Source organism: Cavia porcellus, unplaced genomic scaffold (genome assembly GCF_034190915.1).
Source record: "Cavia porcellus strain 051 isolate PalLab524CR breed Dunkin Hartley unplaced genomic scaffold, mCavPor4.1 scaffold_4, whole genome shotgun sequence".
Taxonomy (NCBI): Eukaryota; Metazoa; Chordata; class Mammalia; order Rodentia; family Caviidae; genus Cavia; species Cavia porcellus.
Window position 1 is genome coordinate 34346338 of NW_026947487.1, and position 26204 is coordinate 34372541.

Here is a 26204-nt window from a genome sequence, read left to right on the forward strand (position 1 = left end):
GTAATATAAACTGCTTTTACTTGTTTTGTTTTCATGTAAATGGCAATATTTTTAACATATATTGTTAAATAATTCTTTATACATCACTTTTCAAGGCATAAATAACTATATCTCTATTCAGAGACATTTATATTAAAAGCAGCAACAAACCTGCAAGTAACAGTGAAAAATCAGATTGATAAGATTATATCCCAAAGATGAGAAGTATAAAACAAAAGAGGCCTTTATTCTGAGAACACGGGGAGAGAAAACCAAAAGCCAGATTCCCAACCGCTGGAGTCTGGCTTTCTCTCTGGTGGACATGTGGCGTGGCAGATATGTAAGTAGCCTCGGTTTGGGGTGGAATCTAAAGGGGCATCAGGGATGCACGGGTAGCCCATGGGTAGTCCTAGGTTTGGTGCCATAGGTAACTTCCCAGGGGCAGGGAGGATGGAATCACAGGTAAATTCCTAGGGGTGGGTGAGATAGGAGCTCCTTGCTTCTACCTGTAAGGCTTCACTGGCTACAGTGTCTTGTCTGGGCCAAAACCCTTTCATATCCCATCTTATGACTATTATTATGAAAAGGGGCAAAGATTTCTCTCTTTAACTACTTAATGCTGGCAGGGGATGCTGTACTAGGGTCTAGGGAAGTTGATGCAATGATAGTTGATGCCCAGATAGACGCTGGTGCCAGGACAACTTCACTGGTGAATGCACGTATGTTAGATTGGAAAAACAAAGAGACGAGATGTCATGAGGAGGCATGGCACTGTCATATTTAAGGACCCAGGTGAGGTAAAGGAAAAGGTGCCTTTGATTTAGACATGTCATTATATCAGGACGACGTTGAGGTAGGATCATTGTCACGGTGAGGTAGAATTCTGAAAAATAAGTGTGAGGTTTGGAGGAGTGAAGTTATGAGAGGTGATTACTCCCCCATCTGAAAGCATAAAAGTTAAGAGGGTAGGTGTATAAAACTTGTCTCTGGTTCAGGAGTTGAACTGGAAAAAATAGGGGGAGCAGGGAAGTGGTACCAGTATAGGGAAGGTAAGGGCTTAAGCTTTCAGGGATGTCATGTTTAACCAGACAGCTGAGGGTAGAAAGAACTGCTACAGTCATCACATAGAATATTATGAAGATTATCTTAAGCATGATGTGGGAGTCTTTAGGAAAGACTGTCGTGAGTCCTGCTGTAAAAATTATCATTAATAGAACGTAAGAAATTAGGAACCAAAGTGGATAACAAACCATGACTTAGCCTGTTAACTGTGGCTGTGAGGCCTTCATGAAACAGAGATGGGTGGGCAACAGAAGATGAGATGACCACTCAGAATGATCAGATTTAGGGCTGGGAAGGCACTTCTTAGTCTGAGTGATGTGAAACCAGGATGGGAGTCCAGCAACTTTGACCGCTGTAGGGGTAGCCAAGTAGACCAGATAGGGGCCACTCCACCTTGGTTGTAAGTCCTGTGGATTTAGAACATTTCAGATAAATTAGATCTCCTGGGGATATGGGAGGATCTGGTTTGGCTTCTCCAGAGGGTTGTGGAAGGCAGAGATCAACATGTTGTAGCAACAAGGGTCAGAGGAAGGAGAGGACTGGAACATAGTCAGCAAGGGGAGAGAGATTTTGGGGAGTAGGATGATTATGGAGTAAGAATACAAACATAAGTTCAAAAGGACTTAAGAAAGTAGGAGCCCGGGGAAGTGCCCTGAGTGTGGCTAAGGCTAAGGACAAAAGTTGAGGCCAAGGTTGGTGTAGTTCTAAAGTGAGTTTTGTAAGGTGTGTCTTTATGAGGCCATTTGCCTTTTCCATTTTCCCTGAAGATTGTGGATGATATGGGATGTGTAGGTGCCAGAGGATGTGTAAGCTTGAGGATACCTGTTCAGTGATCTGAGAAATAACGGCGGGACCATTACCTGACTGAATACTCTGAGGTAGACCAAACCTTGGAATGATTTCTTGTAACATGACTTTGGTAACTACATCAGCAGTTTCCCTGGTTGTGGGAAAGGCTTCTATCCATCCTGAAAAGTTACAAACAAAGGTGAGAAGATATTTGAGAGTTTTGTGGCAGGGCATGTGTGTAAAACCTATCTGCCAGTCCTGACCAGGGGTGTGTCCTCGAAACTGATGGGTAGGAAAGGAAGGGGGTGCCACATGTCCCTGAGGAGAGGTCCTAGCACAGAGATAACAGGTGTGAGTAATCTTAAGAATGGTAGCTTTTAGAGAAGTGTGTGTGACTATTGGGGCTAAGAGTTTGTATAAGGCCTATGATCCTATATGAATACAGTTGTGTAAGTCAGTGATGATGTCTAAGGCCTGTTAGTGTGGGAGAACAAGTTTAGATCCCTGAAAAATCCATTCCTGAGTGTTTTGTGTGTAATCTGGTTTATGAAGTAGCTGTAACTGTTCTGGTGAATAATTAGGCTGAGGTAGACTGTTTGGAATTATGGGAGAAGATGAGAAGGGCAGGGCCCTTTGCAGCTCACTTTGCTTGTGAATCTGCAAAGGCATTGCCTTGAGCAATAGGATCTGTAGAGTTTTGGTGTCCTCTACAATGAATAACTGCTGCCTGCTTTGGAAGTTGGGCTGCCTCTAGAAGTTTTAGGATAAGGGGAGCATTAATGATGGGGATTCCCTGAGTTGTAATAAAACCCTGTTCTTGCCAGATAGAGGCAAGAGTGTATACAGTTCCTCCCACATTTTACTCTCAATGGCTCCTGCCTGCCAAGCATGAGCAGCTCTCCCATTACACCATTTTTCCCGCGAAGCTGGCTAACTATGTGTGGACTGAGATTTATGAAACTATAAACCAAAATAAAACTCCCCTTATTTCAATTGTGGGTGTCACGGTTTATGTCTGTGACACCCAGGCCCCGTTCATTTGCATTGTGCATTTGTGATTGGTTCATTGTCTAGTGCTTGGATTGATGGTGTCAGTGTTACTTCCACAAGGTGGAGGAGCCAGGGTGTAATTTAATGGTAGGTAGAAGGTGTGTCTTGTACTCTCTTGCCTGTTTCTCCCTTGCCATTTGCAGCTTCCATGAACTGAGCCCCTGCCATGCCACCCTGTCTTGGAGACAACTGAGTATGGACTGAAACTCCAAAAACTGTAAGAAATAAACCGTTCCTTTCCCAACTTGGTGCATCAGGTATTTTGTTTCAGTGATGAGTAAAACAGAACTAAGACCGAATTTGATATTGAGAGTGGGCTTCATTTGCTGAGACTCTACCTGACCATGTTTTTTGAGAGGCTTTGGAAATGGCTTGTCAGAATTTGGAATGGTTCAGATATGTCACCTGGATACATAGAGATGGAGCAATTTACACTGATCTGTAGAGGAGATTCTGGTCAGAGCTCTGAAGAAATAGAAAGCCTCATGGTAAAGACCAGGCCTGGGATCTTTCTGCTGGGCAGAAGAACTGCATCATGGACTCACTATGAAGTGCGTTATGGCTTGGCAGAAAGCTTGTCTGCATTTTGCTCATGGCCAGAGACTTTGCCTGAGACTGAAACAAAGAACAATGGACTGATTAATCTGGAAAAGGAAATTTCCATGAAATCGAATGTTGAGGCTGTGGCGTAGCTATTGTTGGGGCCTTTTAGCCAGCTTTATGTTGCAAATCAAGAGCAAAGAGCCCACTAGCATAATTTACAGCACTGTGAGTTTGGCCAGAAAGAAAATTCCAGAAAAGACAGAGTGGAGAATTTGATTGCTGAGGAGAAACTGAGAGATAAAAATCATGGCCCCAGGGCATCCCAGAAAACATTGGGTCCCCACCCTTTGCAATTTCAAAACTGCAAAAGTGAAGGAATTTGCTCAGAAGAGTAAGCTGCAGAGCACCATGTTCCAGAATGGTACCAGGGGCCACATGAGGTTCCAAAATGGTAGCAGCCAATTGAGGCTCCAGAATGGTGGCAACATAGAGAATCACAATCATGTTCACAGAGCCCAGTGATCCAGGCAATCAATCCCTATAGAGAAGAGAGAAAAAACCTGGCTACTGCTCGAGATGGCAGCAAACCTTGGCAGCATCCACAAGGTGCTGATTTTAGATGCAAGAAAAATGCACAAATTCTGAGGGTAAGATGGCTTCCACCTGTAAGATGGCTTCCGATTGTAAAGGGCCTGGGAGGCCAAGCAGTGTGCCTCTGAAAGGGCAATATGTAAGGATGTAAGGGTGAGGCCAAAGTGCAGTGGAGACCTCAGAAGTTTGGAAAAGCCAGGAAAGTGGATCATCCAAGGAAAGCTACAAAAAGTGAGCAGAGAGGATTTAAGAGAAAAGCTGCAGGAGCTTAAATCCCTGGAAGTGCCATGGGGGTGGAATCATCCAAGCCTTTTGGAGCTTGCAACCAGACTGCTTCAAATGCTGAGCATGAAACTTCATCCTGTTGGATGTTGGACTTCCTTTATTTCCAATGCTTTATATGCCCCTGTTTGTAACTTTCAGAATGGTAATGCTTATCTTGTGCCTTGGCATTTCAGAAATGTTTAACCTTGTTTCATTTGTACAGGGGGTTGCAGTTAAGAATTTGCCATAGATGTTGGAGGAGACTTGGAACTTGGACATTTGAGCAATGCTGAAACTGTGAGGACTTCAGCAACTCTTGGAGGTGGACTAAATGTCTTTTGTATAACTCATGTACATGAATCCTGGGGGTCGGGGTGGAATGTCATAGTTTATGTCTGTGGCCCCCAGGCCTAATGCATGTGCATTGTGCATTTGTGATTGGTTCACTGTCTAGTGCTTGGATTGATGGTGTCAGTGCTACACCCACATAGGGTTGGAGCCAGGATGTGATGTAATGGCAGGAAGAAGGTATATCTTGCTGTCTCTTGCCTGTTTCCTCCTTGCTGTTTGCAGCTGCCATGGACTGCAGCCCAGCCATGCCACCCTGCCTTGGAGCCAACTGAGTATGGAATGAAACCTCCAAAAAATGTAAGAAATAGATCTTTCCTTTCCCAACTTGGTGCATCAGATATTCTGTCTCAATGACGAGTAAAAAGTAATTAAGACAGTGGGTGTTGGGTATTTTGTACCAGCAATGAAGAATGCCATTAAGACTAGGGATGTTTTTGTTATAATAAACTAATTAAATAAATGATCTTGAATATATGTGGTACTTCTAAATTCTATGAGCTCAATCTCTATATTAGTGGGTAGGTACCTATTTTCCTCTTCTCTGCCAGTCCCAACTTTTTGCCTGATAATAGTTTGCCCATTTTGTTAGCATGAGAAACAAAATCAGAGTTGAATGAAAACACAATCGTAATTTCTCAACTTTCATAGGCCATGTTCCATGAAATAGGCATTGCTCCATTTCAGAAAATGCCAGTGAACATTCTTTAATGACAGAAATAGTCTAGTAAAATATAGATGGATCCTCAGAAATTCATTTCAGATGAAAAAAATTTAGAGAGCATAATCTGCTTGTCTAATTTCCGTTTGTGTAAAAAATTGTATGCTTCTTATAAATAATATACATTTTCTATCATTTTATAGTATGTGGAGTCAGTATTATTTTGATTATTCTATGTGTGTAAAATTGCATGTTATAAGAAAGATTTAACATTATCACATGTGTCAACTTTAGGTTCACATGTACCAATTTTCTTCAGTGTGTATAATAAATTGTTTCTCTAATCAATTTCAGTTCATAACGATTGGAATATCATATTGAGAATATAGATAATATCTGATAGCTATTAATTACAAGTCTCCACAAACTATTCTAATTATTAATATTCAGATATAGAATAATTCTGTGATTAAAATTATATAATTGAATCTTTTCCCCATTTTAATAATTGAAGATTATTAAAATAAAAATAAAATATCTAGAAAAGTAAGTGAAAATGAATGATAACCAATCATAGTTTAAATCATTGACTCTGCATGATAACATTAAAAATATTATCCTTTCACTCAATAATTAAAAATAAAATATAATTCAGGCAGTCAACTAAGGTTAATAAAATATTGCTTTAGTTTTTGCTTTAGTTTTTATATTTAACATTCTTTTTAGAAAAAGGCAAATCTTGATATAAATTTCTTTGGGCAGAGTTATTCATATTTTAGTTCCAATACAATGGTGCACAAAGTACACAAACTCAAATATTTGAGACACCTAGAATGGAAAGTTGGATAGAGGAATGCTGCTGTGAGGATGTAGGATGTGTACATGTTAGAGGAAGAGAAAAAAAGTCTTTTGTTTCCATTGCTACAGAGAGGCCTGACCCAAATCAGCACACAGTTCTGTGGAAGCAAGGAAATGAACACCACTCCTTAGGGAGCTCCAGAATGGGTTTATATGTTTTGATTAGATCTGAGGTCTTTTGCCATAGGAAGTTTAGGAAAGAATTAGAATTTGTATTCTGAAGCAATTATTAAGTAGCTAATTTTGAATGTTTTATTTCATTTAAGTTTCATTTGAAACATATGTTAGATTTTTTTAAAAATAATATGAGAAAAAAGAGACACCTGTGTGGAATTGTTGCATCACTGGTAAAGCATGAAAATAGGAATAATAAGTTATCTGAGTCTAAAACTCATGGAGCTCTTGGAGCTGTACTGACATGATTCATATGACAAGACCTGAGTCATCAGAGTCATATATATCATGAGCCTAATTAACTATATGCTGCTTCTCTTAAGTGAGACATATTAAAATTTTTTTTGCTATATTGCAAATTAATGTTTGACCTAACTTAGGAAAAATGATATTTTATGAAGAGAAAACAAGGATGTGCTCACTAGAGAGAAAAATATCAGTAAAAGTTGATATCATATTTATATCTATACCATCTTTGTTGAAATGTTATTGAAGTTTTTCATCAAAAGTAAATTTTTAATCTCAAAAGCAGAAAACCTGATTAAAAATGGGCTAAGAACCTGAACAAACATTTCTCTCAAGAAGACATAAAACTGCCTAATAGATACATGAAAAAATGTTTGCTATCCCCTGTCATTAGGCTAATGCAAATTGAAAGCACTGTAAAATATTTCCTCACATTTAAGGATAAGGATGCTATTGGCAGAAAGACAACATGTAGCAAATATAGGTGAGGGTGTGGGAAAGAGGGAACCTAGCTCACTGTTGGGAATGTAGACTAGTGCAAACACCATGGAAAATAGCACAGAGGACTTTAAAAAATTGAAAATAGAACTACCATGTCCTAGCAGTTCTAGATGTAGATATCTACAAGGTGCACACCAGATCTCTTTCAGGTAAAAGAGATGACATTTCTAACTGTAAATATGAGTAAACTTTGTGTTTGTTGCAGCATTTTTCACAATTGCTAAGATATAAAAACCACTGAACTAACAAATAAGTGATAGTATAAGTATACAGAATAGATAATGTCATATGTATACACAATGGAATATTACTCAGTCTTAAAAGAGAACCTGCAATTTATCATATGCATAGACCTTGAGGATATTATGCTAAGTGAAATATGCTAAGCATGTGAAACTATGGCAGGATCTCGTATGTTGAGTGAATGGAAGAAATGGGAAGCTATAAGTCAAAGAATACAAAGTTGCAGATACATAAGTAATGAAGCTTGAGAAGAACACAAGTTAATTATAGAGATTTTTTATTAAGTAGATTTTAGCAGTTTTTATCACAAAATATATTATTATGTGTAAAGATGGTTTTGTTCATCCATTTCACTCAGTATAGTTTCCACATGTATGCCTCTTATAAAATGTTGTGAACTTCAAGTATACACAGTAAAATTCATTTTTAAAAAATGAAACAGTAAAGGGGGATATGTTTTAAATTATTTAATGTAGCAATCGCTATTTTTTAAGCTGCTAAACTTTTTATTTGATTTAACACATTTTTCAGTGTTTATAAATAAAATGAAAATGACATGACACATATCCATATTTTTCACATGAAATATTGATAAATCACAGTACCAGAATTAGATGTTAAATATTCCGATATATCAATTTCTAACTAATTACATAACACACATTTATCAACATCTAGGTAAATATTAAGCATGCTTGGTCAACTAAAGACTATTTCAAAGTATATTTATTTAAAGTGATGTAAAGATATTGTGACTGCTCTATTTTTGTCCTATTTATTACCCATTACTTTTTTTAAAGAAAACAATGCTCCCTTTGATTATTAACTCAGTAAAACAAACTTCTTGGGTCACTGTACTATATGGTTGGAGTATAACTAAGCAAAGCTTTATTTATTGAAATTGTCATTATTAACTAAATATAGCAGAATTCACTTGCATTTAATTTGAACCACGTACTTGAATCAGTTATATTTAAATCATATAAAGCAATGGGCAGAGAAATATGTTGAAAGAATGAAAGAATGCACATTCAATTCCACAAAGTCTGCACTGCTTATAGTGCCACATATACAAGAAAAAGGGAGATGTTTGTGTTATTTTTTCAGTTTGTATTTGTCAAAATATGAAAAATATCAGTTGGTTTCCAAGGCTCTCATGTTTTAGAAATGAAACATACTTTTATTTGTCCATTTTGAGGCAGGGCTTGCAATATAATTCAGGCTAGTTTTGGACTCAATATGCAGCCAAGTATGGCCTTAAACTCATGGTAATCCTCCTGCCTCAGATTTCCAAATTCTGGGATTATAAGCATGTGTCTCTATACCAGTCATCCAAAAATGTACCATATTTACACGACTAGAAAATCAAACCCATGACTAAGTGTCAGAAAGAAATATGTGCCTTCACCATGGTGGACTGATATATTTATGTGTCATAACTTCATTCCATTTACTGAGTCTCTCAACCTCAAAATCCTTTCCTATTTCCACATAACCAGTCTCTCTGATTCCTATCATCTATCTTTTAATTTGCCCCCAAATTTGTCATATTTTGAGTTTCTCAAGTGGTTGAAAATATGTAGTGTCTAATTTCCTTCAATTAGCACTGAGGTCTCAAAGTGCATACATTTTTGTATGAATGACTCAAATTTATCCAATACATTTCTAAGTGAAGAAATCTAATTAAATGTAAAGTGGTCTTATGTGGCGATGTGAAAAATTCAAAGTTTAATTGAGAATTATGTGTATGTATTATATACATGTTACATTTTGAGTTAAATTACATAAATAATTCTATCATAATAAAAATATAAATTTCTTCTTAATTTTTTTATTTTCTGATTTATGACTTATAATGGACAATGTTTCATGCCTATGTTTTTTTTTTTTTTAAAGAATAAAGCCAAATGAGAAAAAAATGTGATCATTCAAAACAAAAGGGTGGACATAGTATATAATTAAAATCATAATACAAGGTGATCTATAGTGGTTACCATGATGGCTCTTGTTATCTTTGAGATAATTGTCCATATCAACAGGTATAATAAAATTGAATATAACAGTATGGAACAAAATTAATAAAAACAAACATTGGAGACATTATAGGACTTCAAAAGAGGGTAATAGTCTAACCAGCATGTATATCATAGTGAATTTTATTGCCTTCAGAGTAGTTGCCAATAATCTCCGAGTTGATATATCCACATATATGAGTCAAACATAACAGATTTGAATAAAATCAGTCAAGACAAGAAAGCAGTCAAACAAGACATATTCAAATAAAATCAGTCAAAATAAGACAGTGAAAGTAATATAGAGATTCAGATTGTTAATAAGAAATTTACAATGGTTATCATAGTATATCCTGCTATCTTTGGAATAGTTGGCTTTGCCCTAAAATCTAGTACAAGTAAGCAAACTGAAACAGAATATAACCAAACTAAACAGAGTGATGAAAGAAATATGGGTTTCAATCATGATAAAAGATTAACAATGACTTCTGCCTTCCCTATTTAGACAACTCCTCCCTTTTTACCTTCTCAGCATATATTGTACATTTTGTATCCCACTAACTCCTTTAGTTTTTAGGTTAGGGAGGCCACCCACTATTTACCTAAGTGGTCCTGAAACTTTTTACTCCTGAGATTGGTCTTAAATTGTGTCCATTTATCTACAAGTGACTCAAGGTTTTCCTTCTTTATAGCTGTGTAGTTCTCCATTGTATAAACGTGTTATGCCCTTCCAGCCAATCTGCAGCTGATGGTTCCCTGTTACATAGAGCATTATTTTCTCAAATTTACTTTTAGTCTATAAACCTTCTTTCAGATTAACATATTTCTTATATAGAGCATCTTAATGGACCTTATCTCCTGGTCCATTCTGTCTATGTTTCTATCAGTGTATTAAGGCCAACCATGTTAGTGATTATGGCCAACTTTCTCTGCCTCTTCTCTGCCATGCTATTTTTCTGCCATTGGTTGTGTACTTTTCCCCTTCATTCCACTGTCTGCTCTGTTCAGTGAGCCCTCTGTGCTGCTGTTCCTGAAACCATGGTCTTTTTAAATCTCCCTCTAGAATGTCCTCAAGTAGTTTTTGTAGGGTTGGATTGGTGGTCACAAACTCCCCCTGTTGGACTTTGCCACAGAAGCATCTTGTTTCTCCACTAATTTTGAGAGATAGTTTTGCAGGGTACATCAACCTGTGTTGGAAGTTATTTTCTTTCAGGGCTTGGAATACTTCACTCCAATCTCTTCTTGAGTCGATGGTTTGTATCAAGAAGGCTGTCATGATTCCAATAGGTTTTCCTTTATAGGTGATCTGTTTCTTTTCTCTGACAGCTTTTAGAATTCTGTTCTTGTCTTGAATTTTTGGGGTCTTTATTATATGTTTGGGTGTACATCTATTTTGTTTATAACTGACTGGAGTTCTGTATGCCTCATATATCTGAATATAATTTCCTTTTCCTATGCGTGGGAAGTTTTCTTTGATTATTTCTGTAAATAGTCTTTGTATTTAATTTGTATTTACCCCTGATTCTTCACTCACAATTTTTTTCCCCTTAGGTTATAGTTCCTCTTGTCATCTTCTAGTCTTTGTATTGTTACTTCTTGGTTCCTTGTTAATTTTTATGAGATCTTTCCTTTCATGATCACACATTACAAACCTGTCTTCAAGGTTTGAAAGTCTGTCTTTAATTTCTTTCAAGCAGTTTTGCCAGGTTTCAATGTACTTTTTAATTTCCTTGTAGTCTCTTTGAATCTGTTTCATGTATTTTAGAGTTTTAAAATATTCTTCATTGAAGGATTCTCTCCCTTTTCTATGCCCCTTCATTCTTCCATTTGTGTCTTCTTGATAGTGCTTAGCATTTATTTTATTATTTTTCTCATATTTTCATTTACATGTATTAGAATTTCAGTTTTGAGTGCTTTTATAATGTAACGAAGATCATTCTTTATGTCAGATGCTGCTTATACAGATACCACAGGTGTGCAATGCCCAATCTGTCCTGTGTATACCTCTCCTGGGCCAGTACTGTTTTGGTTGGAGGCTGGAGACTTCCTTTTGTTTCTCCCTCTTGTCATGTTTCTGGTTTCTTCCAGATGAGTAGATAATGGGGACCCCTGGCATTTCCTTTATTGGCTACGATTACTCTGAAGCATTCTGGCCATGGATTGCTACCCTTCCCAGTCTGCAAATGACCACTGAAGTACAAACAGGGGTGGACCAGGCTGGCTTCTCCCTTCTGAGCTGGTCAACCACTCGGAGTCTTCACCATGTTAGTATATGCCTTGCGTATGGTGCCGGTTAGTTATAGCTTCAGGGAGACCTTGTCCTTGGCTATTGGATCACACACAGGGGCAGGACTCCATCAAAGAAATTCTCACCAGTCTTCTCTGTGCTAGGAGTGGCTGATTGAAGTTGCTGCAGTTCTGGTTTTGAGCTTATCCTGCTCAACTCCAAAATGTGTCCTGGCTAATTGCCGACTCACGCAGGGGGACTGATTTCCCCACACTCACTGCAAGCTGGTACAGATCTCCAAGCTGAGTCATGTTTTCTCCTCTGCTGCTCCCCTCCATGACTGTGTCCTACCACTGAGGCCCTCAGGCTTGCCAACCCCCATCTTCACTGTGATCACATGTCTTAGGATTCCAGTAGCATTTCATACAAAGGGACCAGCTCCAGTGAGAACACATCTGGCTATAGCCTTTGTCAAAGGTTTTCTTTTTTCCTTTCCCCCTTTAGTTTCTTCCTGGGTCAAGAGGATCTATCTCTTTCCATCTGGCTTTCTCCAGGATGCTTTATTCCAGCACCTGAGCTGTTTCTCTCAGAGAGGCTCTTCATTTTGCTGCTTACTGATCTGTCATCTTCCCAGCTTCTTCTCATGCCTATGTCTTTTACTCTGAACAGCTACTGTGAATGTAATAGTATATAATGTGTTGCTCATTTCTCCCTTATCAGGCAGTTTGAAACTGTTTTATGATTTCCTTTGTTCTGTTTAAAATTTTTAAAAAAAGAACAACCATAATAGCTGGAGGCATATGTTTCTTTGATGCCGATACACAAGCATATATGTATATATATATATATATATATATATATATATAGAGAGAGAGAGAGAGAGAGAGAGAGAGTCTGCTTACTAAGCAATACATTATCATACACTCATGAATTTATAATCCAAATTGATATCTCAGTGTACAACAATTGACATTATCATAAATAATTTAATTTTTCTAACCTCATAGGTATAGACTTGTCGAACACTATGTAATATAAAGCATTTCCTGGCACTATTTCTTGATGTTAAGCTTCCTAATTTGGTTCCCTTAAAGGATAAGTTTCCATTATATTCTTAGCTTTATTTATGAGGCAACAGTTTTGTGATACATCATTGTCTCATGGGTGCATCATTGTACTTAAAAACAAATCTCTAAAGCAACAAAACCATATTTTAATATTTTCAACTCACAAATACGTTTGCCTTATCATATTTTCCCTCCATCTGGGATTTCATAGAATCAGAGATTCTTTGGAGGCTGTGTTTATACATTTCTATCATGCAAGGACTCTAAGAATCTGAGACAGGAGGATCATAAGTTTGAATTCAGCTGGGTAATTTAGAAGCTTAACAAGACCACGTTTCCAAAAAAAAAAAATAATAATAATAATGAGACAGATAGACAGACAATGAGTGCAATTACATGTAAAGTATCAAAAGAAACAAAAAAGGATTTATTTAACCTAAAATAATGCAGCACACAAATATGTCTTGTTCAGCTGAGAAGCAGTTTCCTGATCTCTACCACCTCATGTTGACTTTAGATGAGTAATTTGCAGTTATGGAGGATGGAGGTGATTGAGTAGTATGTCTCATCCCCAAGAACCTTAGCATATGCATATATTTATAATGATAGTCCCAAAATTTAGGCCCCAAATTTAAGACTGAATAATGATCACCTACATTCTAGTGACTTTAAACATCCTTATTGATGGAGTCCAAAATCATGAAGAAAGTTGCATAACACAAGAATGTAGGACCAGGCACTAGTAGAGAGTTCAGACAACTGATGTAATTGATGCATCAATTCTTTCTACCTTCTTATATAAGATGTAATAAAGAATTGGACTGAAGATAGGATAACAGCTATGTATTAAGGAAAGCTATAACCATTACGGTCAGTACAGAATTAAGAGTATTTGGAATTTTATTTATTGTGAGGGATCCAGTTGACTTATAATTAAAAGATGATTGGACATTAAGCTTCGGGAGTTTTAGAAACAGAGTTCTGCAAATTGGGAAGCTCAAACAAGAGATGTTGGTCTTCCAGGATTTTAAAGGCTAGAATTTCAAAGGTCTAACAGAGCATACTTTCTGGGAACCCTGGGAAGAAAACATTTCCTTGGACCTTCCACCTTTTGGTTTTTCCTGGTGATTGTTGGCATTCCTTGGTTTGTAAATGGTTTGGGAACTATGCCTCTGTTATCATAAAGCTGTCGACATAGCGTATCATACTGCATGACCAAAGGCTGCTGTCTGTACGTCTGTGTCCCAATTTCCCTCTTCTCATAAAGTCTCCACCAATGTCAATTAAGAATTAACCACACTCCAGCCTGACCCCATTTTAACTAATCCTTCAATCTCAAACCTTTTTTCAAATAAATTTGTATCCCTTAGTCCTTGAAGGTTAGGACTTTGGCATCTCTTTTGGGGAGTTAAGTTCAACAATAATAGGAGTGTTATTAATCAAAATAGCTTGTGGATAAGGAAACAAGATTATTCAGAGATGGCTTAAATTTGAATAAGAGCCGTTTGAATTTAACCTGTCAGAATAATTTCTATGGTTTTGAAAAACTGAATACACATAAAAATGTAAAATTGGTATAGGGAAATATTTGAAGTGACTGAGAGAAATATAACATCTTCCGAGTTAAAACTTTTCCAGAGGAGATTGAGTAATAAATCTAAAGACCAGCGGAAAACAATAGGTACACTAATCTATAGGACTTTTTGAAGAAGACATTGTTGGAGGCATAGGAATAGCTACAAAGTTATATACGATAATACAATTAGGGGGAAAAGGATCTGAAGAGACAGTAGTAGAGATTTGCTAGGACAGAATTTATAACAAACCTATTAAAATTGTGATAATGTTTGGTACATTTTAAAATAAATCTAAAATTAAATATACTGTTTTTATTATTTTCAAATTAAAGAATATTTTACTCATAAATTTTAGAATTATAACACAGTACTTAATATCATTTGACTAAGGAAAATTTCAACCAAAAGTATGAAAACCATTTATCTGATATTTCTCCTAAGCATCATGAAGACATGGGGCTGAAGAAAGCAGGCTTAGTTTATTTTAATTATGGAATTTTAATTTACAGAACATATGGCAGATTTTGAAGATTAAATATTTCCTTGAAATTCCTAATTTTAGTGAAGTGTCCACTGAAACTCAAATTGAAAGTAAAACATAAAAGGAAATACATTTCATCATAGTTTTAATATAAAGAATTTTTTGGAAGATGATAACACTTTTCTCAATATTTCTAATACAGCCTTCATTGCTGGGAAGCACATTACACAAAGGAAATAGGGAGAATATATTTGAAGCCAGGCTATAAAATACAATTAAAATCCTGGAAATATCTTAAAAAATAAGCAAAGCATTTAAGACAAGCCAAATGAAAAGCAAATGTCAATAGCTCAAATGCTGAATTCAGAAGTTATTATTTTTTACAACTATTCCAAATGTGTTTCTTAACAATATTAATAACTGCTTGAGCTTTTATGTTATTTTTAAGCAATTCTATCTGGAATATCCTTTTGGCATAGAAACTATGGGATTAAAATGAGTAATGATGCTGATATTATTTTAAAAAACCCAAAAGTAATTTAGTAGGAAAACATGAGATTAACAGGCAGCAGAAATAATGAGTTGCCTAATTTAGTACAAGTTAATCTCTTGCTTTGAAAAATGAAAATGCTAAAAACCTGCTTACACTGATGATATAAAGTGTAGCTGACATGAGGTAAAATGCCTGACTTCTAAGCTCAACAATAATTATCTTTAACCTTTCAACTGAAAAATAGCATGTTTGCCATTTTTATACCAAAGACAACAATATTATAGAGTCAAAGCAAATTGACTTTTGTATATGGTTAATTATGAATGTAAGCAAAAATTCACAATCATTTATGTAATACTATCATTTTCCAAACTATCTATAAGAATATTTATGACCAATATACTTTTATAACTGGATAGTCCTTGACAGATACATTTTTAACTTTTCTGTCTCATGTATACAGTAGTTTTGATATTCTTAAGTGTGTGTTTGAAAGCAAATGCAATTTTTCATAGGTGGTTACATCTATATCATCTAAGTAATTGTATGAATTATTCCCATGTAAATTAGGAATTTCCTAAGCGTTGCTTAGTTATAAAAGCATGCATGTGAAAAATGAGACAAGGGGATCAAAGATCCCTAAATCCCAAAGAATGAAAATGCTGGGTAAAAGGAAGTTCTGTTTGTACTTGTACCACTTCTCTTTCTGCTTGAGGATTTTCTGGGGTTTCTACTGCTGTAAAAGAGCCCAGGTCACTCCTGGCAGATGCCCCATAACTGGGGCAGCAGCTGGTTCTGATGCTTATATGTTGATTACCCTCCAGATGGAATGAAAAGATGAAGTAATTATGAATTATTATAGAAAATTAGGTTTTCGATTTTGACAACCTGAAGAAAACAAACATAATACTTCTGAATTGATGTCATTAAGGGTTGATCTTGCTTTTAATATTAATAATGAATATGTTTTAAAATAAGCACCCAAATCCTGCAACTGCATCTTTTAAAAACATGTATTAAATATTATAAAATAAATCGAGCATCCTGTCAGTCTTTGTGAAGATACGACAGATGCCTGTTCAGAGTCCTCCCATCCTTGAAAAGTCTCAGACTTCCTCTGTTTGGACACAAAAGTTTATCGTTTGAAAGCTTCATTAAAAAGAAAGACATTTCCTCAAATCCTCTCATTAAAGAACTACTTGCTGTGAATCTTGATTATAGCACACCTGCACAGTATTTTCTCAACAAATACGTAAACATATTATCATTAAATGGAAGCAGTAAACTTGCAAATTTGCATTAGCTTCATAAGTTTTGAATAACTTACCATTATTGTCAAGATCTCATTCAAACATGCATTGATCCAATAAGACTGGAGATATTTGATACGTATCTAACACAAGAGTAAGTACCTTGGGGAACAAAAGTAGATGAAATTACCTTTCTATTTTGAGACACATAGAAACCTAATATAATGGGATAGTAATTTCTAAACAGTGTTTCAGTGACAAGAATATGGCAGATGACTCAGTAAAAACTTCCAAGAGAAAGGTAAATAAAAGTGGCAATATAGATAGGAGGAAATCTTAGGGTCTTTCTCTAGTTTTATTTGAATGCATCACACTTTCATTCAACTATTACTTAACATCCACAGGATGTCAAAAGGCATTTATGCACCCAATTTTAAGTATATGTTACTGTATTGTGAAAATGAAAATTAGAAATACTCACCTATTGGGTAGTATGTTATGGTACAACAGATTAGGGACAGTAAACATGGATGTAAACAAGACATAATATCTTTCTTTGAGAAGCTTGATGTCTAACAAAAATCTATATAAATGATAACCTTATCAATGATGATAAAAATCCATGCATTAAAATTATTCATATACCATATGCACTTAATAAAGTGTGTCAGCTTTCTATTGCTGTTACAAATAACAGAAAAAAAGGCAACAAACAAACAAGGAAAACATTGATTTTTGCTCACAGTTTTGGAAATTTCAGGCAATATTCTTTTGTCTCTTTTGCTCTTTGTGGTGTGATAGGTTATAAGTCCCAGGGAAAAGCACCTATTAAAGTTTCCACTTTCCAGTCACCAAGCAGGGGACTATGAGAATACGTCTTTAACACACTGCCATGTGAGGGTGGCTTTCAGGACCCAACCTGAGGCATAGATATACGAGTGTAATTATGATTCATAAAATTCACACATTCAGATTCATCTGTTTCATAAAAATTATGGTGACATTGTCTCAGATATTCTAATTGTGTGACTAATTGTTCAGTCTTGATTATAACACACAACCACTAATATTTTCTCAATAATTATTTAGAAAATATCATTGAGTGGAAGCAACAATCTTATATATGCACATCATCTTGTTCAATTGTTTATGATGAGGACATTCTTACATTATTGACCAGATCCCAAAAGCACATAATATGACAGAACCAAGTAAAATTATATTTTAAAATTCAATTTATATGTAAGAATAGATAATCAAGTCTGTCCAATAAGATGGAGATTATTTATTCAAGCTAGAATGCATTTCTTTGTGGAAAAAAATCATTTTTAGTTACGAAGTTTGGATATGGCTTAAATGTGACCCTCAAGGGCTCCTGGGGAAACTTGGTTCCTAGGGGAGTAGAAAAGATTGTAGAGACAGTGGATTTGTATGGGTTTAATAACTAATTGAATATTATTAAAATTAAACTGCTTCTTATATGAGCCAGATAATGTATAAAAACAACATTAGTTTAGAAATTTTATGACCTACATTTTAAAATATAATTTTAAAGCATCATGTCTATTTTCATCAAGAACACACCTATCTTTTGTCAACAGAAAGCACAAAAAAGAAAAAACAAAACTCTTTTCCCCAAGTTCTCACTCCCTTCATTTAATATAAATCAATTATTAAAATTTTATTTTTAAAGTAAATGAGTTTCGTATATTTCCCTTGAGGGTAGTCATATAATAACAATAAGAACTATGTCTTTTTTTTTTTAAAGAACTATGTCTTTTTATTTAAGAGCTTTAAATAAAAACAAGACAAATTCAGGAAAATCTTTGCATATTAAATTATATTTTGCAAGATTTCACAAAAGATAGAATTCATCAATAGTTACTGTAATTGAGATTTTATTAAAAGCAACACTGAAAGTTATAATCAAAATTTTCTTCTAAATAACTGTGTTTGTTAAAGTTGAACTTGTGTATTGTACACTTATTTAGAATGTATAATATTCATTTTAGATATACTGTTTTCTCTAAAATTTGAGATTCTGCAAATATTTGCTATTCAAAGCAAAGACAACTATTTCCCACACTTTATATTTTGATACTACAAAGCATCTGAAAGACTGACATAAAGTAAATATATATTTTTGGTAAACTTAGAAAAATTATACAATTTCCCTGTAGTATTACTATTAGTTTTCATAAAATATTTTAATCTATAGCTTTGGAATTTCTAATTCTTGTGTGAAGCATTACTTGCTTTCCTTAGTTATATATTTATGGTATGGACATTTTAAACCATAATGCCTAAATATTGCTTTATTGGTTATTGATAACTGTATTCAATTAAAGAGCTTTGTTAAATATTAAAACACACAGCCTATCGGCTCAGGATTTGGTATCTTAAGTCTTTACTGCATGGAAGACAATAAGATGGACCATTGTGAAAAAGATTTATAGACATCTTTCCCAACTCTGTTAACCTCATTTTAAGTATGCTGCTTCTTTGTCTCTGTGTAAGGAATTCTCACACATCCTTGTATTTTATGCATATTTCTCACTTTTCCACATAGAAAATGAATTGTCTTAGTTACTTTCTCATTGCTGAGACAAAATACCTGACACCCATAAGTAAAAGGAGGAAGTTGACTGTAACTCACATTCTGTATGGGTTTTATTGTGTAGTCAGCTGACTATTGTGTATTGTGCTGTCCCAAGAGGGACAGCACAGCAGAAGGACATGGGAGAGGAGAAGCAGTTCATGGCTTAGCAGGCAGCTAGTACCCATCAGTTAGCCTTGCTTTCTCTTTTTGTTTCATTCAGGCTAATAGCCCATCAATTGGTCTAATCCCCACCCAGGGTGGGGCTTCTCCTTATCTGCACCCAGAATTATGCTAAACCAATCAGTTGTTTAACCCAGTTATCACACCCATGATTCAGCTGCACTTCTGAAGGAATGCAGTCTTGAGGAGAAATGTATATAAGACATAACAACCATAGACTTACAATTGTAAAAGAATGGAATCTCTATTCTAAATGGGGATACCAATATAAAATGTAACAATAGGTCACATAAAGAAAGTGCATATTTTTAAGCAAATGCTCATATATACAATAAAACCTTTGAGAAGGGGAACAATTTTAGATCCAAACATTTCAGAATAAACCATTTTAGAGACTCAGCAGATTCGATCAGACTCTGTATATAACAGAATAAAACCATACATTGTTACAGAATTGGGTTGGGAATTATACTTTCTTGTTTCAAGTATCTGTATTAATACTTGATTGTTTCAGCCTATTTCATTTTTATTTTGACATTCTGAAAAATGTTCATGGCTTCTGATTAAGCATATCATATAATGAGACAAATGTTTTTTAAAATGAAGAAATAGGGAATAAAAAATAAGGGCAGAAAAATATTAGAGTTGTAGAGTCAGAATAGTGGCAAAGTAAAAGCTATGAAAACAAAACAATTGGGGCTGGGGATTTAGCTTAGTGGCATAAGCACCTGCCTTGCAAGCAGGCAGTCATGAGTTCGATCCCTGGTACTGATAAAAAAAAAAAAAAAAAAAAAAAAAAAGCAATTAACAATACCTGTAATGGGCAGAGTATTATTTATTAGATTTTTAAGGCACAAAATAAATTTTTATTCATAATCAAAATTATTAAGTAGCTACTAGTACACATAGGCACTTCTCAATAGCATATTTTAAGTGGATTCTGAGATAGCTGACACTCCGTAATATAGAGGTGGATACACTGCTCAGCATCCTAAAGACATTAGCATGTTTCCAGAGTAGCTTACCTTATCATCTCTCAAAATAGGTTGATGGCATGATGCCAGAGATCCCTAAGTGCACACCTGCAGAAGGTTTAAATAAGCATCTCTGTCTTCTATTGCTATATCTTAAAGCAAAACTAAAATTAAGAATTGATAGCAGATGGAAAGACTCTGCATCTTCTAGGGATCTTCGATGAATACTAATTTTTACAGTAAAGATTTGGGTAAGGACTAGATGGATTAAAGTATATGATCTATTATGAATTTTCCTAAATACTTAAGACTAAGGAAATTAAATACTTAAACTAAGGAATGAAGGTAAAAATTTTTAGAGTACAGAACGGGGAGAGGTAATAGCTTTCAGTACCGCTTATAATGCTCAGCAATTCTCCAAATTCTAAACTTGCAAATGATGAATAAAAAAATGTGTAAATTGCTAGAATTTTTGTCTGCATTTCACAAATTGGTGCAAATGAGTCCCAAAATCATTTAACTTCTTTTGTATTTGTTAAGTATCCTTGTTCTTGGTTCTGTATATTTCTCTAATGTTTAATATTTGAAGTTTTTTTTTTTTTAATTTAAAGAATGTTGTTCTGGATATCTAAATCACATATCTTGTTTTAGTTCCTGTTTATAGCTAATAGAATTTCTAATCTTTTTATTTCTTCAGTTCATCAAAATTGCATTGATCTTTGCTAAATAAGTTTATGTATAATTATTTTATTATTTCACAAGGTTTATAAATTTTTCATTTTGGTTTAATTTTAGTTATAAATTGTCTTCTATTTCAGAAACTGTGTTATTTATATTTACAGTTTAAAAATCAAAACACAACAGAAACTTTTAATGCTATTAATTTGTGTAAGATTAATACTTTTACTTCCATATTTAGAATTTCATCTTTATACAAGTTGCAAATTTAGAATAATTTTATTAGATAATTATGTTAAAATCATTTTACTTTTGCCCCAAAGGAAAAGAATTTGTTCAGTTGAGTTTTTTTGTACTTCTAAATGCTATTATTTGTTTTAATCATTTTATTCCATGCATAAAATCTTTCTGAAAATTTTAATGGGATCACTGTCCTAGACCTCTGTTTTTGTGAAATTGGACATAGAAATTTTAATAAAGACAGTAAAAAACACATTTGCAAAGTTAAGATAAACACTATACCAAATATCCACCCACACTAAATATTAAAAAATTTAATGATTGTATCATTCAGCCAAGATTTAGCTCAGTAGTGTAGCACCTGACTGGCAAGTGTGAGGTCCTGAGTTCAAGTCATGATAACCAAAAAAAAAAAAAAATTGTGCCAATTAACCTTAATAAATTGCTTGAATTAATTTACTCATGGAGAGATTGGATCACAGTGGCATAGCATTAATCACTATTTTCATAACCAAACAAGCTGACGGTAGTGGTGGGCACTCGCAGCATGACAGTGAAGGACAACACTCTTTCCTGCTCTGCTTCCTAGGTACATGGAAGTGAGCAGTTTCATCATGCCACCATGCCCTCTGCCCTCTACCAAGCTGTCTTTGCCTTGGAGCCAGCCATCCATGACTGACACCTTTGAAACTATGAAGTAGAATGCACTCCTCCTCACTTAATTTGTGAATGTCTTGAATTGTGTCCTAGCAACAGACAATGACCAATAAAAAGATGCATGATTTCTGCCGTTTTGTTTAGTGGAGAATTTTATGTTTTTCTTTAATTGTTTATTGGTACATTTTAGGTATATGTAACAATCACACTCATTATAGAAAATGTGTGCCTGTACATGATATAAACAGATTCTTTTTTGTTCCCCATTTCTCTACCCTCCAACTTCTCTGTGTCTCCCTATCTATAAAACTTTGCCTCTATTTTTTTCTTTTTCCTCATCATTCATTTTATTTTCCCTTTCTTCCTTTTCCTCTCCCTAATTCCACTTTCCATTTGAATATTTTCTTCATATTTCAAAAAATCTGTTTTATATTAACTACTAACAGAGTGAACAGACCACACATAATGTGGGGGGAAATTGCCAGTTGTTCCTCAGATAAAAGACTATTGTCTAGAATAAATAACTCAAAAAAATCACCCTCCACAAATGTAAAGACTCAATCTAAAAATGGCCATCTGAAATGAACAGAATTTTCCCAGATGAAGAATTTGAAGTTGTGAATTAAGATATGAAAAACATGTACAATATCATTGGCCATTTGAGAAATACAAATTAAAAAAACACTGAAATTCTATTTCACTCCAGAAATAATGACAGTCATAAAAAAATCATCTAGTGGGGGGCAGGAATTCAGCTCAGCGGTATAAGTGCCTGCCTGGCAAGCATGAGGTCTTGAATTCGATCCCCAGTACAAAAAGAAAAAAAAAAAAAAAATCAACTAGTAACAAATGCTATCAGACTGTAAGGGAATAGGAACCCTTCTCCAGGGAAGAGAGTGTAGACTGGAGCAACCACCGTGGAAATCAGTGTGGTGATTCCTCCAAATAACTAGGAATTTTAAATTTTAATCCCAAGATAGTTACCTTTGACCGAACATAAAAACACTGGGTAACACAGTTCTTCAATTTTATAGAAATACTTTGTATTGTATGGAGGGGAATCTATTTTATTTTTTAATTGTGAAAATCCAAATGTTTGCTTGTATCACTGAAAGCTCTAAAATGCTCACTATCATGAAGAGAGGCCTGGATTACAGGAAAAAGGATTGGGGCCTACAAGCAGCATCACTGTAGCATGCATGCCCTAGCGTCACCACCAAGAAACCCTCCATTCTATAATGACTCTAAGGATCTAAGCTTTAATTTTCTTTGACCTCTTTGATAAAATTTTCAGATTCCCATTTCTGCATTGAAAGAGTAGCCTAACTGGCACATGCTAAATATATGTATTCACAATCAACAATTATGAGAAGACACAGTGTACATGACAAACAAAATTCAGTCTTCTCGTATTTTGTAAGATTTAGTGATTCTTTTGACACTGGACAGAAAACAATGACAGCGAAATGAATGGTATTTTGTTGTCCTTTCTAGATTCTTGCTTGCTTTTTGTTTGTCTCTTCTTCCAAAGAAGAGGAGATTAATAGGCTGAGCCACACACACAGTGCCACAGTGATACAGGGGAACAGAGAGCTGGAGCCTGAAGGGGTGGGCTTAGCTAGTTCGATGGCTCTCATTAAATTAATTAATTAATTAAGCTAATTTTCAAGATTCCGTGGATTAGAAAATGTCTCCGTTTTCAGGGACCTGGAACCAGGGAAATCAGGAAGGTGCAGAGGCTGTCTGAGAGCCTCATGGGTTAGTCCCTGGTTATAGTCTTAGCTTTTCAAGAAGAGTAACTGAAAATTCCTTAGCAATTACCTCTAAATTTGACCTCTGTGATTTTTTAAAAAGAAACACAATAAAGTGTCTAGGTAATAAAAGTAAATAAATTCTGTTCTCCTATGTTTTTTGTGGATTTAAAACATTGAAACTTCAACTACTTTTCTGATCTCTTTTTCTATCTGTTGCAGAGTATTGTCTCATCAACTGTCTCTCTTGCTCATTATAAGACCATTTGTTGAATTTTTTAGATGTGTCTTTTATTAGTGCACATCATGTTTATTTGCTTATTAAGTTTCACACTAATTTTAGACATGTTTAGAAGTAAAAAATGAAAAATATCAACATAATGACATCTGAGAATGTACGTAAAATTATTAATATTTGAGAATGATTTTTCCAGATACTGTAATTTAGTCAAGGAAACTAAAATTACAGTAGTTAAATTGTTACTTATTAAATTATCTTTTTGTCACATTCTGTGACACATAGTACTTTGTCTAAATTAAATTCCTGTATTTTATGTAGTACTGTTCATTTCTATTTCCTGTTTCTTTCTTTCCCAGCTTACTATTAAAAATTATTTAATAAAGACCATGAAAAATTAAATGTTATAATATAACAATTAGAAAAGATCACAAAGTTACTTGAATCACATATAAAGTCATTATGAGTATCTTTATACATGCATCTAATAAGAACCTGCATAAACAAGAATATTTGCTATTTTATTACATGTAGTTATTGAAATAATTTTCTTTGCACACACATATGTTTTACAGAGTTTTCTATAAGCCATAATAGTGTCATAAAATGTTAGATATTGTTTTGCTTATTTTTCCTGGTACATGGAAGTGAATTAAACTCAGTATGATTTGAATTTAATTTAGGCAGTATTTTAGTTTATGTGCTGCTGAAGTGAGCAATAATTTAGAAAATAATACTATTGTTATTTATATCAAAGAAGCATAAAGGAATAAAATTAAACGTGCTTTTATCTGTTATCAAATACATTTTTGTGAAAACTTTTTATCATTTTTATGAATGTATTCCAGACTCCAATACTTTGCCATTTTGTTTAGAAAATCATTTATTTTCTAAGATATTTGTTTCTATTCCTTAGATATGACATAATTTCAGAGTTGTGGGAAATTGTATTATCACAGAAAGTATCATCTCAATTTTATAAATGAAATCAGCAATGACACATCAGACTCAACTGAATTAATCAAATGTGACAAATTTAGTAATTGTAGAGTTGAACAAATCTTTGTCCTTCTGCTTTTGCAAGTTCTACTGTATGCAAACTTCTGGTTGATCACTGCACTCAGTGAAATATACAAAAATTAGTTAAAAAAATAGCATGTCCTACAATTTGAGAGCTTCTTTGAATATTAAAGAAAATTTGATACAATGGAGATTTTTAACATACGACAGAACTTTTAGTATTTATATATTCATGAATCTCAGTCAAGTGAATATGAGATATACATTTTAGCATTAACCAAATGGAAGAAAGTTGAGAGATATTTTGTAGTACCAGATAGAAGCAAATTCTATAAGAAAGCAAAAGATAAGAGAGTCATCTTTTATCATGAACATCCTTCATTTACTGCATGTTTTATAATACATTGGTAGATAATAACACTCAATATCTATCCTCCAGTTCCTAGGAAAGACTTATACAGACACCTACATGCACAGTAGAAGTGAAAATACCCCGAAAATGTCTAAGAATAATGAGAAACACTGAGTATATTTAACAATCCCACAGACATACTTAAAAATGAATAAGAGTAAAATGGATTGTAAATTACTGATGGATTGGGTTCATTTCGAAGATGATCCTTCATATTTTCAATGCATATTTAAAAGTTTTATGGAAATCTACAGGCTGAATATCCAGCTATAAATATCACATCTGACTTCTGTGAGGTGGCAGCTGCTGATCTTATTTTTTTTAAATTGTCTTTTAACAAGCAAGCCTCTTTTTCTGTTGAAAAAGCATTTTATTCTAGCATGTATTCTGTATGCTTCATCTCTTCCTTTATGCATTTTCAACAAGAATGACCCAGATATAAAAGTTTTAGCCATATATATATATATATATGTATATATATACATATATATATATATATATATATGATGAATAATATATATGGCGTAAATTAATGGTTGGATTACTATATATTTCTAATTTACTCTGTCTCTATTTTAGTATATCCCATACAAACCTATTATTAAAAAGATCATTAACAATTCATCTTGGTACCGTTAGAACTTATCACTAATCATCTTCTTTTGATTGTGTGTGTGATTTATTAATTTGATGAAAACATGTTAAAATTTTTAAAATATCATTTCCCAAGCATATAAAATTAAGAGAGCAGAACTTTCTGTAGATGTTATAATTTAAAACACATTACCAGGTAGGTCTTAGAAGTCTTTTAGGAAGTTTAAAGAAAACACTTTCAGTGAAATATTTAATTTTAACACTACTTATTATATCAAGTATTTTTAATGATTAGATCATATGATAAATTACTTTGGCAAATACCACTCAGATCTGTAAATATGCTTGGTCTGACTGTTGGAAGACATTAAGGATTTCAAAGATGAAGAATGGTACCCAGTCCATAACCGATTGTACACATTTGGAGAAAGAGAGAAGAAAATGT

At 34.3% G+C, this 26204-nt stretch overlaps 1 long non-coding RNA gene across 1 annotated transcript; it reads left to right on the forward strand.

The window, feature by feature from the left end:
• Nucleotides 1-465: 465 nt before the first annotated feature.
• Nucleotides 466-21877, forward strand: LOC134475578 (uncharacterized). The gene is made up of 3 exons (XR_010046749.1): nt 466-4600; nt 4852-4926; nt 21677-21877. It is a non-coding gene; the product is annotated as an uncharacterized LOC134475578 (long non-coding RNA).
• Nucleotides 21878-26204: the final 4327 nt, after the last annotated feature.